Genomic DNA, 17,462 nt, shown 5'->3' with positions numbered 1-17,462 from the left:
GGAGAAAGGTAGAGTGGTGGAAAGGAGATGAAAACTCAACATGGGTAGGCTATGTGTCCATGGAACGGGAATCTTCCAGCCAAAATCAAAGATTCGTGCCAAAGAGTGAGAGGAAGGGACTCCCCCAGTGCATAAGCCTTTGAGGGAGGGTGTGTGTGTGTTAATCACATGCCTCGCAGTTCTGGGCTCCCCATCCCATGCATACTTGGGTACTGAGCTAGGTTGAACCCAGTGGGAGGCAGGAAGATAGGCGCTGGAGCCCCAACTTAAGGTGGGAGAAAGACGGTGACCACTTAGAGCCTTGGATGCCTGTGAATTAAAAGTCCAAGGGATGGTAATAAATGTAGAAGGTTCTCATGTCCCTGGCACCTTCACAGTGAGGCTGGCTCATTGCTCAGGGAGAGAGGGAATAAAGTTAGAAACCAAATCCAAGCAAAAGTTCAGGGCCTCAAGCTGCGACCATCTCTGCAGACTTCCTAGGGCACTCTGGCCAGCCCGGGTAGCAGGCTGGGGGCTATTGATGCTGGCCTCACCAGGGACTTGAACACAAGCTCAGAAGGATGTGGCAGGACTCAGCTAAAGCGGCTGCCTGCCGCTTTCGGACAGGAAGAATGCGAAGCTGACAGCACATGCTTCCTTTCCCCGCCTCTCCTTACCCCAGTCCCAAAGGTCAGTCTTGAGGAAGAAAGACAGTGCAGTGTAACAGCCCCTGGGAAAGGAGATGACCCCTCTCTCACTTGAGGGAAGAGTAGCCACCTGGTCAAGTAAGTCTTCTGGATGCTTGCTTTGTCTGTAAATTCAGGCACTTGGACTAAACCTCCAGTTGAGAACACCCTCAGCCTGGGGCGGTGGCTCACACCTGTAATCCCAGCACTTTGGGAGTCTGAGGTGGGCAGATCACCTGAGTTCAGGAATTCAAGACCAGCCTAACCAACATGGAGAATCCCCGACTCTACTAAAAATACAAAATTAGCTGGGCGTGGTGGCACATGCCTGTTATCCCAGCTGCTCAGGAGGCTGAGGCAGGAGAATCACTTGAACACGGAAGGCAGCGGTGGTGGTGAGCCCAGATCATGCCATTTGCACTCCAGCCTGGGCAAAAAGAGTGAAACTCCATCTAAAAAAAAAAAAGCCCTCCACCCCAACCCCGACCACCACATGTCTCTATGTGGAAGCCAGCAACTGGGAAGAAATGGAAAGATAAGGATGTCTTAGGGGTAGGCATCCCCCCCACACCCTATCCTGTCTTGCTGATCTAGAGTCTGAATTTTTTTTTCCCTCATCAAGACTGGGCAGGTCCTTAAAGGGTTGTGAGTGTCTCTTGAGGAAGGAGCTGCTTCCAGGCTGTCAGAAAGGTAGCGGGCAGGCCCATGGAGGATTTCCTGCGGCAGCCACTCCCATGTGGTCATCTTGTTCCAGAGCATTGCACTACAAAACAGTCCCCAACCCTCAGGGCTAGGCCCCTTAGAGCGGGTTTTACTAGCACCAGCACAAGCCATGTCTAAGGCTGCAATTAAGGCTCTGTAGAGGTGTGATGGGACAGTGATCTGGCCTTAGAAAGGACAGAGCAGGCCGGGCGTGGTGGCTCATGCCTGTAATCCCAGCACTTTGGGAAGCTGAGGCAGGCGGATCACAAGGTCAGGAGTTTGAGACCAGCCTGACCAACATGGCAAAACCCCTTCTCTACTAAAAATACAAAAATTAGCTGGGCGTGGTGGCACACACCTATAATTTCAGCTACTCAAGAGGCCAAGGCAGGAGAATCACTTGAACCTGGGAGGTAGAGGTTGCAGTGGGCCGAGATCGGGCCCCTGCCCTCCAGCCTGGGTGACAAAACAAGACTCCATCTAGAAAAGAACAAAAGAAAAAGGACAGAGCAGCAGTACAGCAAGCGAGGAAGAACACAGACTCTGAAGCCAGAATACCTGGATTTGAAGCCCAGCTTTGTCACCTCGTAACTGTGTGGCCTTGATCGTGTGACTGGCCTCAGTTTCCTTATCTATAAAATGAGACTGGAACAGTAGTACCTCTCTCAGGGTCATCTTGAGGATTAAATAGACAGTTCTGAGAACAGTACCTGGACACAGTGAGTGGTCATCAGTGTTCACTATGATCAGTGTGATTGGGACCGTAACCCACCATGGGGGAGGAAAAGGGGCTTTCTGTATTTAAGCACTTTCTCTTCCATCACTGTTCTCCGTATAATCATCCTCTGTTCCTATTCTAAGTAATCACTTCTTTGTGCTTCTCTGTAGCTCTTCATTTCCCCAAAATTAAGCTCTTTTGAAGACGCTCGTTCTCAACGGTTAATTATTCCAATTTTCCCCTAGCCAAGGCCTCTCGCTACTTGTATTCCTCCTCTTACCCCCCGAGGTTCCAGTGTCCTGGAGCCCACACAATTGGCTCTGTGCGCCCGAGCTCTGGCTGTAAGCCCACCCGCACAAAGCGCCCCTCAGTACCTCTCTGCCCCCTCCCCTGCTCGCGCCAGGGGCCCAGCTTCTCACCCGCACTCTCAGAAGCTTTTAGGTAGGTCAGAGGGTGCCATTCATTACATACAAGCACAACTTTGTCCTCGTTCCCAGCCACTCTGCTAGCAGTGAGACCCAAATACTTTATCTGAGTGATAGGCAGGCATTGGGCTCTGACAGCAGGACTTCCAGCAGAAGGAATCGAGCATGAATTACAAAGGCCCTGGGTTGTGTGAGGCTCGACGTAGCTATCTCTTGCTATGTAACAGACGACCCCAAAACCTAGTGGCTTCAAACAACCACCACCACTGATTGACACACGTTTCTGTAGTTTGTGGGAGGGCTTGGTGGTGGTGCACTCTCTCTGCGGAGTTGACTGGGGCCACTCAGTAACTCAATATGGCCATACTCACACATCTTACGTCTCAGCTGGCATGGCCGGGGACCTCCCTTGCTTTCTTAGCCCTTATCCTACAGGGCCTTTCTTCTCCAGCATATTTAGCTGAACTTCTTTACATGGCAATCAGCTTCCAGAGAGAAAACAAGCTGTGAGGCTCTTAAGACCTCACACTATCCGGGCGCGGTGGCTCACGCCTGTAATCCCAGCACTTTGGGAGACAGAGGCAGGCGATCACCTGAGGTTGGGAGTCTGAGACTAGCCTGACCAACATGGAGAAACCCCATCTCTACTAAAAATACAAAATTAGCTGGCCATGGTGGCACATGCCTGTAATCCCATCTACTCGGGAGGCTGAAGCAGGAGACTCACCTGAACCCAGGAAGAGGAGATTGCAGTGAACTATCATGCCATTGCACTCCAGCCTGGGCAACAAGAGCAAAACTCCATCTCAAAAAAAAAAAAAAAAAGACCTCACCCTTGGCCAGAAGCAGTGGCTCTACACCTGTAATCCAAGCACTTTTGGAGGCTGAGGTACTCAGATTGCTTGAGCTCAGGAGTTTGAGACCAGCCTGGCCAATATGGTAAAACATCATCTCTACAAAAAATTAGCCAGGTGTGGTGGCATGTGCCTGTAATCCCAGCTACTGGGGAGGGTGAAGTGGGAGGATCGCTTGAGCCCGGGAGGTAGAGGTTGCAGTGAACCAAGATCGCACCACTGTACTCCAGCCTGGGTGACAGAATGAGACCCTGTCTCAAGAAAAAGACTTAGGGCCTTAAGGTCCAGATTCACTGGGATACACAATGTTGTGTCTTCCCAATATTGTATTTTGAACTCCTAACCCCGCAGTACCTCAGAATGTGACCTTAACTGGAAATAAATTAATTCCAGATTTTATTAATGAAGATGAGGTCCTACTGGAATAGGGTGGCCCCTCATCCAATATGACTGGGGTCCTTTATAATGGAGAAATTTGAACATATACACACACAGGCAGGCAGGAGGCTGTGAGAAGGTTGGCATTATGCTGCCACAGCTAAGAGGGGCTAGGAAAGAAGCCTGGAACAGATCCTTCCCTAGTGCCTTCAGAGGAAACATAGCCCTGCCGGCACCTTGATCTCAGACTTCTGGCCTCTAGCACCACGAGACAATACATTTTGGTTGTTTGAAGCTGCACAGTTTGTGGCACTTTGCTGCAGCAGCCCTGGTGAACTAATGGAGAAATCAAGTCTGCCTCTTGATGGGAAAGGTGGCAGGCATGTCCAGGGTAGTAGGACCTGTATCCTTTGTGGACTGCCTCACACAAGGCTGTACAAGAGTGAACAGGACGGCGGAGGAGAGGACTGCATGTGGGGAGCAAAACCCGGCTTCTAGGTCTGACTGCCGAGAACATGTTGGGAAGCTGTTTAGCTCTCCTTCCTTTTCTCAGAGAACAAAAGGACAGACTTAGGTAAGACATCCTTTTTGATTATTTTCGGCTTTAAAATTTAGTGCCAGCCGGGCGTAGTGGCTCATGCCTGTAATCCAAGCACTTTGGAGGCCAAGGCAGGCGGATCACCTGAGGTCGGGGGTTCAAGACCTGCCTGACCAACATGATGAAACCCCATCTTTAAAAAAAAAAAAAAATTTAGTGCCTCCAGAAAAAAAAGAAAGAGAAAAATAAAAATAAAACAAAATTTAGTGCCTCCATTGATTTCTTTAGCCTGTACCAGAATCCCCTGGAGGACTTGTAAACTCGGATTACCAGTCCCACCCTCTGAGTTTCTGATTCAGGAGATCTGGAGGGAGGTCTGATTATTTTCATTTCTAACAAGTTCCCAGGTAATGCTAATGCTGGCTGAGACCACACTGAGAATACCGGTTTTAGGTCAGTGCCTCTCAGTTCTGCCCGCCTATTAGAATAACATGGGGAACTCTTAACAAATACAGTTGTTCCTCAACTTATGATGGGGTTGCATCCTAATAAACTTAACAGTTGATTTAATACACTCAATGAACATTAGAGTTTAGGCCAGGCATGGTGGCTCACATCTGTAATCCCAGCACTTTGGGAGGTTGAGGATGGCAGATCACCTGAGGCCGGGAGTTCAAGACCAGCCTGACCAACATGGAGAAACCTCATCTCTACTAAAAATACAAAATTAGCTGGGCGTGATGGCACATGCCTGTAATCCCAGATACTTGGGAGGCTGAGGCAGGAGAATCACTTGAATCCAGGAGGCGGAGGTTGTGGTCAGACGAGATCGCACCATTGCACCCCAGCCTGGGTAATAAGAGTGAAACAGTGTCTCAAAAAAAAAAAAAAAAGAACATTAGAGTTTAGCTTATCCTTCCTTAAATGTGCTCAGAACATTTCCATTAGCCTAGGCTGGTGCAGTTGCTCACACCTGTAATCCCAACAATTTGGGAGGCCAAGGTGGAAGGATCACCTGGGCGCAGGAGTTTGAGACCAGCCTGGGCAACATAGTGAGATCTTATCTCTACACAAAATAGAAAAAATTAGCTGGACATGGTGATGCTTACCTGTAGTCCCAGGTACTCAAGAGGCTGAGGTGGGAGAATTACTTGAGCCTGGGAAGTTGAGGCTGCAGTGATCAGTGATCACACCATTGCTCTCCAGCCTGGATGACAGAGCAAGGCTCTGTCTCAGAAATAAAAAATAAAAATAAAATAAGTAAATAAAAATCTTCCTAAGTGAGGCAAATGTTCAGGCAGAGTTGAGCACCACGGCCCTAGGAGCCCCAGACATTCAAGGAAACAAGAATACAGTAAAACTGAGTTACGCATGCTTTAAAAAAGGTTCCTCGGCCAGGCCTGGTGGCTCATGCCTATAATCCAAGCACTTTGGAGGCCAAGGCAGGCGGATCACCTGAGGTTGGGAGTTCAAGACCAGCCTGACCAACATAGTGAAACCCTGTCTTTATTTAAAAAAAAATTTTTAAGTTAAAAAAAGAGAAAAAAAAAAAAGGTTCCTCAATCTGACATTCATGGCTTAAACACAAAATATAGCTTTACAAAATGAAGAAATGGCCAGGTGTGGTGGTTCATGCCTATAATCCCAACACTTTGGTAGGCTGAAATGGGTGGATCAGTTGAGGTCAGGACTTTCTCTATTTTCTTAATAATTTTTTGTACTTATAATATTTTTAAAAATCTTCTTCAGTAAGTTGAGAAAAAAATTTTTAAAAAATCTTCATTTCTCTAGTTGTGACATATTTTCATTCTTATTTATATTTTCACCCTTTTAAACAATAGGCTTAGGCTGGACATGGTGGCTCACACCTGTAATCCCAGCACTTTGGGAGGCCAAGGTGGGTGGATCACCTGAGGTCAGGAGTTGGAGACCAGCCTGGCCAAAATGTTGAACCTCCATCTCTACTAAAAATATAAAAATTAGCCAGGCATGGTGGCACATGCCTGTAATCCCAGCTACTTGGGATGCTGAAGTCGGAGAATTGCTTGAACCCGGGAGGTGGAGATCGCAGTGAGCCAAGATTGGGCCTTTGCACTCCAGCCTGGGTGACAAGAGCAAAACTGTCTCAAAAAAAGAAAAAGAAAATTGCTAACTTGCTGAGGTTAAGAAATTTGAAATAGAGTTAGGGACTCAAGTTCCTTCACCTCTTTTGAACACTATAATTGCTTCTTGCCCCACCTTGCAAGAACGAGGTGAACGAGGTGGGAACTGGCCAAGAACGAGGTGGGAGTTTGCTTTTTTGTTTGTTTGTTTTGTTTTGTTTTTGAGATAGAGTCTCGCTCTGTTGCCCAGGCTGGGGTGCAGTGGTGCGATCTTGGCTCACTGCAACCTCCGCCTCCCAGGTTCAAGCGATTCTCTTGCCTCAGCCTCCTGGGTCGCTGGGACTACAGATGCCCGCCACCAAGCACAGCTAATTTTTGTATTTTTAGCTAAGACGGGGTTTCACCATATTGGCCAGGCTGGTCTCGAATTCCTGACCTTGTGATCCACCCGCCTCAGCCTCCCAAAGTTCTAGATTATAGGCGTGAGCCACCTCTCCTGGTGAGTTCACTTGTTAATACAGGAGGGAGAAGGGGAATCCCTAACGTTTCTACATACCTGTCTTTGACATCAGCACGTTCTTCTACAAGCTCCAAGTGAGCTCCAGGAGACAATCCTCCCTAGCTGCCTCAGTGAATTTGAATCAAAATAACCTGAAACTACTGAGCACCTGTTCTGCCTCTGACTTTAAGGGAACGGAGCAAGCCTGGCAGTTAGGAAAGAGCTTGGGTCTCCTGGGGGAGCTTGCCTGAGTTCAGATTACTTTAATGATGGTGTGAGAAAGCCACGTGTGTAACCCCTCTATGCCTCAGTGACCCCATATGGAAAATGAAGTAGAGTCCATCACATTGAGCTGCACAGATGAAAGCAGGTAGAGTGCTTAGCACAGTGTCAGACACCGTAATTTGTATACCTCATGATTTCTACCACTCTGTGGGTGGTATTCTATTTTACTGATGAGGAAACTGGTGCAGAAATTGATTTGGCCAAAGCCTAACAACTGGGACAGTGCTGGGCTTGGCCTGTGCTCAAGCCTTTGGATTTGAGAGGCTCTGCTCTTTGCCTAACAGGGAGGGATGGGAGCCATCCTCGGGAGGTTTACTAACAGGCAAGGGATCCATCTACAGAACAGTCCCAAACTAGAAACTGAGGCGACATGGTAAACAGGCTATGTATTCTCTGGCCTCATGAAAGGGAATCAAGAAAGAAGATGCAAGTGACCAGAATTTTGAGTTTGGATAGGGAGGAGCAAGGAGGAAAGTCGGAACAGCGCTCCTGATTCCTCTGCTGGACTGAGAGCAGCTGCTGAGCCGGGTGGGGTTGGGGGGACTGTGAATGCCATAGGCTTCAGGCTAAGGAGAGTGGATAAAGAGCCTGGGGACAAAGCTGCCTCTGAATCAGTTGCTTTTTTCTTTCAACAAATAAAATGCCTACTGTGTACCCAATGCTCTGCAAAGCCTGGAATGCTGTCGGCATACTGCTCAGTTCCTATCCTCAGGAAGCCCACATTCAGGGAGCAGAGGTGGGCGGATGCAGACCTGGGACGGTCACACAAGTCTCTACAAGCATGCGAAGATGAAGGTCCAACGAGGGCAAGTAACAAGCAGCCCTGGCCTTGTGTGAAGAGTCGAGGAAGGCTTATCTGAGGAAGTTTCTTCAAAGCTGAGGATGGGCCGGGCACTGTGGCTCACGCTTGTAATCCCAGCACTTTGGGAGGCCAAGGCGGGCGGATCACCTGAGTAGCTGAGGCCAGGAGTTTGAGACCAGCCTGACCAACATGGAAAAACCTTGTCTCTACTAAAAATACAAAATTAGTTGGGCATGGTGGCACATGCCTGTAATCCCAGCTACTTGGGAGGCTGAGGCAGGAGAATCTCTTGAACCCAGGAGGCAGAGGTTACAGTGAGCTGAGATTGCGCCATTGCACTCCAGCCTGGGCAACAAGAGCAAAACTCTGTCTCAGGAAAAAAAAAAAAAAAAAAAAGCTGAGGATGAGTAGTCAGCTAGATGGAGGAAGTCTGGGCCAGGAAGTGGTGCCTGCAGGAGAGCCAGGGCAGGCATGAGCTCAGCTGCAAGGACCATGTGGGTCAGATGGTGGGAGATGAGCTGGTCAGAGGTGGTGTTAAAAGTGGTTTTACCCCAAAAGCCATGGAAGGACTTTAAATCGGGTAATGTCCAGTGAAGGATTTCTTGCCTTACAATTCTGAACCCTCCCACATTAGTCTCATTTGATTGCCACGGTAACCCTGTGAAGATACTACCTCCATTTTACACATAAGGACGATTGGAATCCTTATTCCAGTTGGAGGTCAGATGTCTGAAATTACACATCCAGGCCACACCTCCGCCCCTCCTCTTGCTCTTTCTCCTACCAGATAGACACCACTACACCCAAGGGAGGTGATGATGCCTGTAGGGGACCCAGGGGGCCCGGATGGTCTCTCTGCCCTCCCCTTAGCCCTCATGGTAACAATACTGCTCCTTGGATGCACAGCGCTCCTAAAGCAGCCCAACCAGAAAAGGGAGAGCTATTCCCTGGGGCCACTGGGTGGGAGAAAGCTGCCCTTCCCCACCCACCTGGGGCAGGGCTGGCAACAGTTGAAATGTCCTGCCTGCCTGAGCCTGTCTGAAGCTTCCTAACAAAGAAGGATCCCAGACCCAGTGAGGGGGCAGCCCGAAGCTGAGGGCGGAGTGTGCTGTTGCGCTGGAGCCCCTGGGGTACGTCACAGGGAGCAACAGAGGCCCTTGGAGGGAGCTGAAGCCTGTGGTCCCCCATGGAAGGGTGGGGGTGAAAGAGGGTGCCAGGCTTGAGAAATGCTGAAGGCTAGGCACCTCCATCCCCTGGAGAGGGAGAGTAGAGCTGATGCCCTTCTGGTGTCTCTCATTTGCCTTACATGGAAAACTCCCTTTAGCCCCAGTGCCAACCCTGTGTGGAGCTGGAATCCCTGTTTCACTGGTGGGGAGACTGGCTCAGAGAGGTTAAATAACATAGGCTCTCTCAGCTAGTGAACAGAGCTGAGATTAAAACCCAAGTTCGAATGGTACCACCATCTATGCACCTTCCTTTGAACCATAGTAACCAGAGAACTTACTTACTCCCAACGAAAGCCCCAGAGCTTCGTGGAGGAGGTGATGGCGGACACCCTCCTCTCAGGTGCTTAGCGCTCAGTAGGAGAGCTCAGTAAATGTTTGGATGAATGAGAAACCTGGAAGAACAAGGGTTGCTGCTGGGTCCTGGAGGTGGAGAGGGTGGCAGGGGGGACAGGGTGTCAATTGCGGTGCCCACCAGTGGTGTGGGCTCCTCCCCAGTTCTCCAGGAATGAAGGATTGCCGTGGTCGCTCCAGTCTCACCTGGGCAGCCAGAGCCTGTCTCACCTTTCTCAGCAGGAACTGGCTACCAAAAGACACAAATGCCTTTCCCCTAAAAGGCAATTCAGGAGGACCCGAAGCGGCTGCTTTTGATAAAGGAAGGATGTGGCCAGCACAGAGGGAGGAAAGGAGGTCAGTGGAGAAGCTAGCTGCCAGATAGACCCGAAGGGAGCCCCAGAGCTGCAGGGAGGATGTGGGGTAGGCCGTGTTCACACTTCGCTTCCTCCTCCCACACTCCCATCAGAGCCCCACTCTTCACATTGGCCAAGGTCAAATTGCTGGTCACCAAGAAAGGAGGACACCCATGTCCCCCATAGCAGCCTGAGGCCACGTCAGCCTTTTCCCTGGGAGAAGGAAAGCCACATCGCAGTCTGATGGGGTGAGAGGGGCAGGATGTTTGGGTCTCCCAGATTCACTGCACTGAGAGAGCTGGGACAGTCAGGGGAAGGCCTGGGCCCTGCTGGCAGTTTGGTGGAGACTTAAGTGGGGTTGTTAAGAAGCCGCCTCCCTGCGCTGGTGGGAACTCCCTGAGACGCCCACCTTTGGCTGCATGAGGTGACACAGGAGCTGGCCCTCAGGCAGGGTCTAGGTTGTCACAATCTGCACGATCCATGCAGACTCCAGGTAACCAGTCTCTCATATATGTATATTTATAATATGCAAAATAGGAATCTTCCCTGCAGTGTGCTTCTGAAGATTAAATCAGATAATGTATTCCTATGAGCTTTATGAACTGAAGTGACATACAAAAGCAAGGGATTATTCACTAATTCAACAAACATCCACTGAGCTGGAGCAGTGGATTTGGAGGTAAAATAGGAACTCAATGTCCAGACAAATCCCACTCAAGGTGCCCTGAGCTGGCTACTGCAGAGGAGGCAGGGATTAGTACTGCAGACGAGGAGGGAGGAGGCTCCAGGCAGGGTGCGGAGTACGTGGGTGTCAGGGAGCTACTGAACACCCGCCAGGAACCGCATAATCTTTTCTCCTTTTTTCTTTGGTAATACTAGTGATGGCTAACATTGTTCAGTGCTAAGTACCAAGCAATGTTCTAAGTATTCATGGTACTTTCTTGCCTCTTAATTCTTACAGCCTGTGTTCGTACCCCCATTTTACCAGATGAAAAATGGGCTCCAGAGGTTAAAGTAACTTCCCAAAGTCACTCAGCTAGTAAATGACAGGTAAACTTTGAACCCTTTCAGACTCCAAAGCCGTGGTTTTAACCTCCTTGTTAGAAAGCCCCTTAACTTTTATTCAACCCTCCAAAAATCCTCTTAAGCAACATTTCCTTAACTTAAGGATGTCACCCTTCCTCTTTCCCCAAAACAGAATCTTAATTCCTTGAGCTTTTTGTAAGAGGGTGTCCAGCTTGTGAGAGGCCAGAATGAGGTCGTCAGGGCATGGAAAGAACATTTGAAGGCAAGTGAAAGTGTTTAGGAAGGGACCAGGGCCTAGAGTGAACCGGAAGTAAGACCCAAGCCCAAGGCCCCTTACCTCTGCATCTCACCTGTCCCAAAAAGTGCAAGCAAGGAGTTGGAGGAGGGCGACAGCAGCATTTGTGCTCAGAGAAGCGTCTTGCTTTCTGGGAACCAAGGCTGATCTTGAAGAGTTCGCTTCCCCCAAGGAGAATTAAGGCAAGTTGTGCTCTTTTTGTTTGTTTGTTTTGGTTTGGTTTCTTGAGACAGAGTTTGCTCTTGTCACCTAGGTGGGATTATAATGGTGTAGTCGGCTCACTGCAACCTCCACCTCTCTGCTTCGAGTGATTCTCCTGCCTCAGCCTCCCAAGTAGCTGGGATTACAGGTGCCCATCACTTTGTCCAGCTAATGGTTTTGGTATTTTTAGTAGAGACTGTTTCACCATGTTGGCCAGGCTTGTCTCAAACTCTTGACCTCAGGTGATCCACCTGCCTCGGTCTCCCAAAGTGCTGGAATTACAGGTGTGAGCCACCGTGCCTGGCCAGCAAGTTTTATCAAGCTGTCTTTCTTGTCTTCCCCTGCCCTAACCCTGACTTGGAACAGAAAAGGCAAGGCCTCCACTTTAGGGGAAAAAATTATGTCCCAGAGAAGAGGATTTGGGGGATGGGAGTCCAGTAAGGCTCAGTCAGGCAGTAAACCCCCTCCCTTGCCTGGCGTTACCTTTAAGGAGAAGAGGGCCCAGGAAGGATGGCATTCTCAGAACTCATCACCACAGCCCCTGGGACTATTCAGTGACCTGCGTTCCTTTCTTTCCTAACTGCCTATTCCCTGCCAACCCCATAATAACTTCCCTCATTGTCTATACTCACCATTCAGCTTCTTCAAGGTGAGACCCCCAACCCAGCACACGAAAAGGAGGCCTATTTTGGGGACATAGGTTGCCCACTTGGTTGTGTATGGCTCGAACTCACATCACCTGCAGTTCAGAGTCATGGCCAGGATCTGGCCCGAACTCCACCTAAACTCCAGGCCCCTCCAACCTGTGATAGCACACCTCAGTCTGTAGCAAACATAGGACTTTCTTTTGAATGATAATACTAATTGTAAATCATCTGATGGCTCATCCTAAATAACGTGAAGCCCCAAATCGGGTGGGTGGGTCAATACCAGGAAGATGCCTGAAAGTGGAGTTAATAGGGCCGGGCGCGGTGGCTCATACCTGTAATCCCAGCACTTTGGGAGACCGAGGCGGGTGGATCACGAGGTCAAGAGATCGAGACCACCCTGGCCAACATGGTGAAACCCCGTCTCCACTAAAAATACAAAAATTAGCTGGGCATGGTGGTGCGCGCCTGTAGTCCCAGCTACTCGGGAGGCTGAGGCAGGAGAATCGCTTGAACCTGGGAGGTGGAGGTTGCGGTGAGCCAAGGTCGCGCCACTGCACTCCAGCCTGGCGCCTGGCGATGGAGCAAGACTCTGTCTCAAAAAAAAAAAACAAAAAACGGAGTTAATAGAATCAGCAACAGATTGATTCAGCCATCTGCAGAGTGATCCATGCTCAGGGGGGCTTGGTGTTACTGATAGAGATAGGGTTATGTCCCAGAAATCTATCTAGGGGACCAGTGCTTCTGAAGCTAAAAATGATTGCCTCAGAGGATCCCAGGAAGTTGTAACCCAATCAAATGTGTGGTAACCTGAGGCAAAACTTAACTCGAGGAAGCTTCCCCAGAGCAGAGCAGAACTGTGGCTTGTAGTGGTTTTTGTTGTTTTCTTGTTGCTGATGATTCTGAGTTTTTTTCTTTTTTTGGTAGAGGTCAGGGGTCTCACTCTGTTGCCCAGGCTAGTCTTGAACTCCTGGACTCAAACGATCCTTCCACCTCAGCCTCCCAAAGCGCTGGGATTTAAAGATGTCAGCCACTGCACCTGGCCATTGTGTAAAAACCATCTTTTGATAACATTCTGAATTAGTTGCCAGCATTCAGAAAATTGAAAGGTCTAACATAAAAATTGAAATTTCCAACTTCTCTTGACAAATGACCAGATCTGCAATGCTGGGCCCACCTTCTCATAGGGTACCTGTCCAGTAACACTGAGCTTCAGAGAGGACATGAAGACCCGAGTTTGCCGTGAGTCCACCACTCTCCATCGTTCCCCAGACATGGAGGCTGAGCCTCAGTTGCCAGTTATGATGACACTTTTGCTACTGGATTCTTACACCAGGTCTGCTTTATCTGGCTATGTTGTCTTGTGGCCCCTGTAGACATAAGAATGAGGCCTCAGCCACTGTCTAAGGCAGAGGGTGACCTGATATGATCTCAGTCCATGAAGAAAGAAATGGGAAGTACCATTTATCAAGTATCTATTAATATGCCAGGCACTGAAATAGGCATCTTATACATATTTTCTCCTCCTCCTCCTCCTCCTTCTTCTTCTTTTTTTTTTTTTTTTTTTGAGATATGGTCTGGCTCTATCACCCAGGCTGGAGTGCAGTGGTGGGATCTCAGCTCACTGCAACCTCTGCCTCCTGGGGTCAAGCCATCCTTCCACTTCAACTTCCCAAGTAGCTGGGACTCCAGGCGTGCACCACTTCACCCAGCTAATTTTTGCATTTTTTTGTAGAGACAGGGTTTCACTTCGTTGGTCAGGATGGTCTTGAACTCGTGAGCTTAAGTGATCTGCCTGCCTTGGCCTCCCAAAGTGCTGAAATTACAGGCGTAAGCTGGAATTACAAAGTGTTGGAATTACAGGTGCGGTGGCGCCTGGCCCATATTTTCTTCTTACTATTATTCTTTTTTTTTTTTTTTTTTAAGAGATGGAGTTTTTCCATGTTGGTCAGGCTGGTCTCGAACTCCTGACCTCAGGTGATCCGCCTGCCTTGGCCTCCCCAAAGTGCTGGGATTACAGTCGTGTGAGCCACCGCACCCAGCCTATTTTCTTCTTTGATTGGTTTCCCCATCTTGACCTCTTTCCATCTAGTCCTCACATGATGCCCACAGTGATAATTCCAAAGCACAACTCAGATCATTTTGTTGTCCTTCTGAAAACGGTTTGATGATTTCCTGTTGCCATCAAGATTGCTTCTATAGCCTTTTGTTTTTGTTTTTGAGACAGAGTCTCGCTCTGTTGCCCAGGCTGGAGCATTGTGGCATGATTTTAGCTCACTGCAGCCTTGAATTCCTGGGCTTGAGTGATCCTCCCACCTCAGCCTCCTGAGGAGCTGAGACTACAAATGTGAGGCACTGTTCCTGGCTGGTTTGTTTTTTAATTTATTTTTTTAAGATATAAGTCACATACCACAAAATTCCTTCTTTTCAGAGTACACAATTTAATGGTTTTTAGTGTATTAACAGAGTAGCGCCACCATCACCACAATCAATTTCAGAACATTATCATCATTCCCAAAAGAAACCCCACACCTGTTAGCAGTCACTTCCCATTCCCCCTTCCCCAGCCCCTGGCCACCAATCTACTTTCTGTTGCTATGGATTTGTGTATTCTGGATTCATATAAATGAATCATACAACATGTAGCCTTTTGTGACTGGTTTCTTTCATGTAGCAGAATGTTTTTAAGATTCATACATGTATGTGTCTGTGTTTCATTCTTTTTATTGCTGAATAATATTTCACTGTATGAATGTGCTGTTTTCCTTACCTGTTCATCAGTTGGTGGGCATGTAGATTGTTACCATGCTTTGTTAATAATAATGCTGCTGTGAACATTCATGTATAAGCCTTTGTGTGAATATATGCTTTCATTCTCTTGGTATGTACCTAGGAGTGGAATTGCTTGATAATATGGCAACTCTAACATTTTGAAGAACTGCTAAACAATTTTCCAAAGTGGTTGTATCATTTTACAACCCCACCAGCATATATGAGCGTTTTAATTTCTCCACATCCTAGACAACATTTATTTTCCTTTAATAAAAAATTATAGTGGGTCAGGAGTTCAAGACCAGCCTGGCCAACATAGTGAAACCCCATCTCTACTGAAGATACAAAGAAATTAGCTGGGCATGGTGGCAGGCGCCTATAATCCCAGCTACTTGGGAAGCTGAGGCAGGAGAATCACTTGAACCCAGGAGGCGGAGGTTGCAGTGAGCCAAGATCGCACCATTGCACTCCAGCCCAGGTGACAGTGAGAGATTCATCTCAAAAAAAAAAAAACAAAATTATAGACATCCTTGTGAGTGTGAAGTGGTATTTTATTGTGGTCTTGATTTGCATTTCCCTAATGACTGATGATGAAATCTTTTCATGTGCTTATTGACCACTGGTATGTTGTCTTTGGAGCAATCCTTTAGCCCATTTTTAAAGTGGGTTGTCTTTTTATCATTGAATTGTAAGAATTTTTTCTGTATTCTGGATACAAGTCTCTTAACAGATATATGATTTGCAAATTTTTTTTTCCATTCTGTGGATTGTCTTTTCACTTTAATAGTATCCTGTGAAGCACACAAAAAAAATTTAACTTGTTGGCTGGGCACAATGGCTCATGCCTGTAATCCCAGCACTTTGGGAGGCTGAGGCAGGTGGATCTGAGGTCAGGAGATGAGACCACCCTGGATAACACAGTGAAACCCCATCTCTACTAAAAATCCAAAAAAATTAGCTAGGCCTGGTGGCATACACCTGTAGTCCCAACTACTCAGGAGGCTGAGGCAGGAGAATCGCTTGAACCCGGGAGGTGGAGGTTGCAGTGAGCTGAGATTGGGTCACTGCACTCCAGCCTGGGTGACAAGCAAGATTCTGTCTCAAAAAAATAATAATTTGTTGAAGTCTAATTTATCTATTCTTTGAATGCTTGTGTTTTGGTGTCATGTCTAAGAAACTTGCCTAATCCAAGATCATCATGATTGATATTTTCGTTTTCATCTAAGAATTTTATAGTTTTAGTTCTATAATACTTTTATATGTTAATTTTTTATATGATGTCAGGTAGGGGTTCAAATTATTTCTTTTTCTCTTAATTTAACTTTTTCTTTTTTCTTTTTTTTTTAAGACTAGGTCTTAAAATGAGATCTGAAAAAGTCACTGGGTTTTGACTATTTTCGTCATGACAAACAGGGAAGAGTTTCAGTAGCATTGTGGATGCAGAAACCAGGGTTAAGGAGTGAATTGCTGATGAGAGAGTAAAGCTTTAGTTACAAACTTTTTTTTTTTTGAAACAGGGTCTCACTCTTGCCCAGACTGGAGTGCAATGGCATGATCATGGCTCACAGCAGCCTTGACCTCCTGGGCTCAAGTGATCCTCCTACCTCAGCCTCCTGGGTAGCTGGGACCATGGGCACATGCCAACACAACCGGCTAACTTTTTAATTTTTTGTGGAGACAGGGTTTTGCCATGTTGCCTATGTTGGTCTTGAACTTCTGGCCTCAAGAGATCCTCCTACCTCAGTCTCCTATGAGAGGCTAGAATTACAGGCATGAACCACCACACCCAGCCTAGTTACAACCTATTTATGTCCAAGTTTGTTGGTGAGGAAAAGAGGGAGCTAGATTGGCACTATGAAACAGCTTAAAGGATAGAGCTAAGGGATTCGTTTCATTGTTATATGTCCATCTGCTACTTCTCTGCACTTCAGAGATTTTTTTTTTTGAGACTGAGGCTTGCTCTGTTGCCCAAGCTGGAATGCAATGGTGCAATCTCAGCTCACTGCAACTTCCGCCTCCTGGGTTCAAGCAATTCTCCTGTCTCAGCCTCCCAAGTAGCAGGGATTACAGGCACATGCCACCACGCCTGGCTACTTTTTTTTTTTTTTTTGTATTTTTAGTAGAAACAGAGTTTCACCATGTTAGCCAGGCTGGTCTCAAACTCCTGACCTCAGGTGATCCTCCCACCTTGGCCTTCCAAAGTGCTGGGATTACAGGTGTGAGCCACCATGCCTGGCCAAGATTTTGACTTTTAATGAGAGTCCCTTTCGAGGTGTTTTATGCTGTCAGTTCTAGGGATTCAGCTGTGGTTTTCCTGCCTGCCTTCCTGTGACCACATACCTCACCCCCACCTCTGCCTGTGTGTGAACATAGATGTGTGTCCATGTGCGCACACACACATACACACAGATGCCTTGATTTGGGCTGATGTAGCATCCCAGGTATCTGAAGATTTTGGGAATGATCAACAACTCTTTCCAAATTTGGATAAGCCATATCTGCCCCAGCAAAAGATATTCTATGTGAGTTGTTTGGGTAGAAAGGAAGCGACAAGTTTCCTGACATCTTGGTGGCACCAAAAGACTGACAGTCCTCTCTCTTGGCCCTTAATTCCCTTGTGTCTCCCCTATGCCACGCATAT

Source organism: Aotus nancymaae, unplaced genomic scaffold (genome assembly GCF_030222135.1).
Source record: "Aotus nancymaae isolate 86718 unplaced genomic scaffold, 86718_ANA_hifiasm-v0.15.2.pri h1tg000039l, whole genome shotgun sequence".
Lineage (NCBI taxonomy): Eukaryota > Metazoa > Chordata > Mammalia > Primates > Aotidae > Aotus > Aotus nancymaae.
This window is presented reverse-complemented; position numbering follows the sequence as displayed.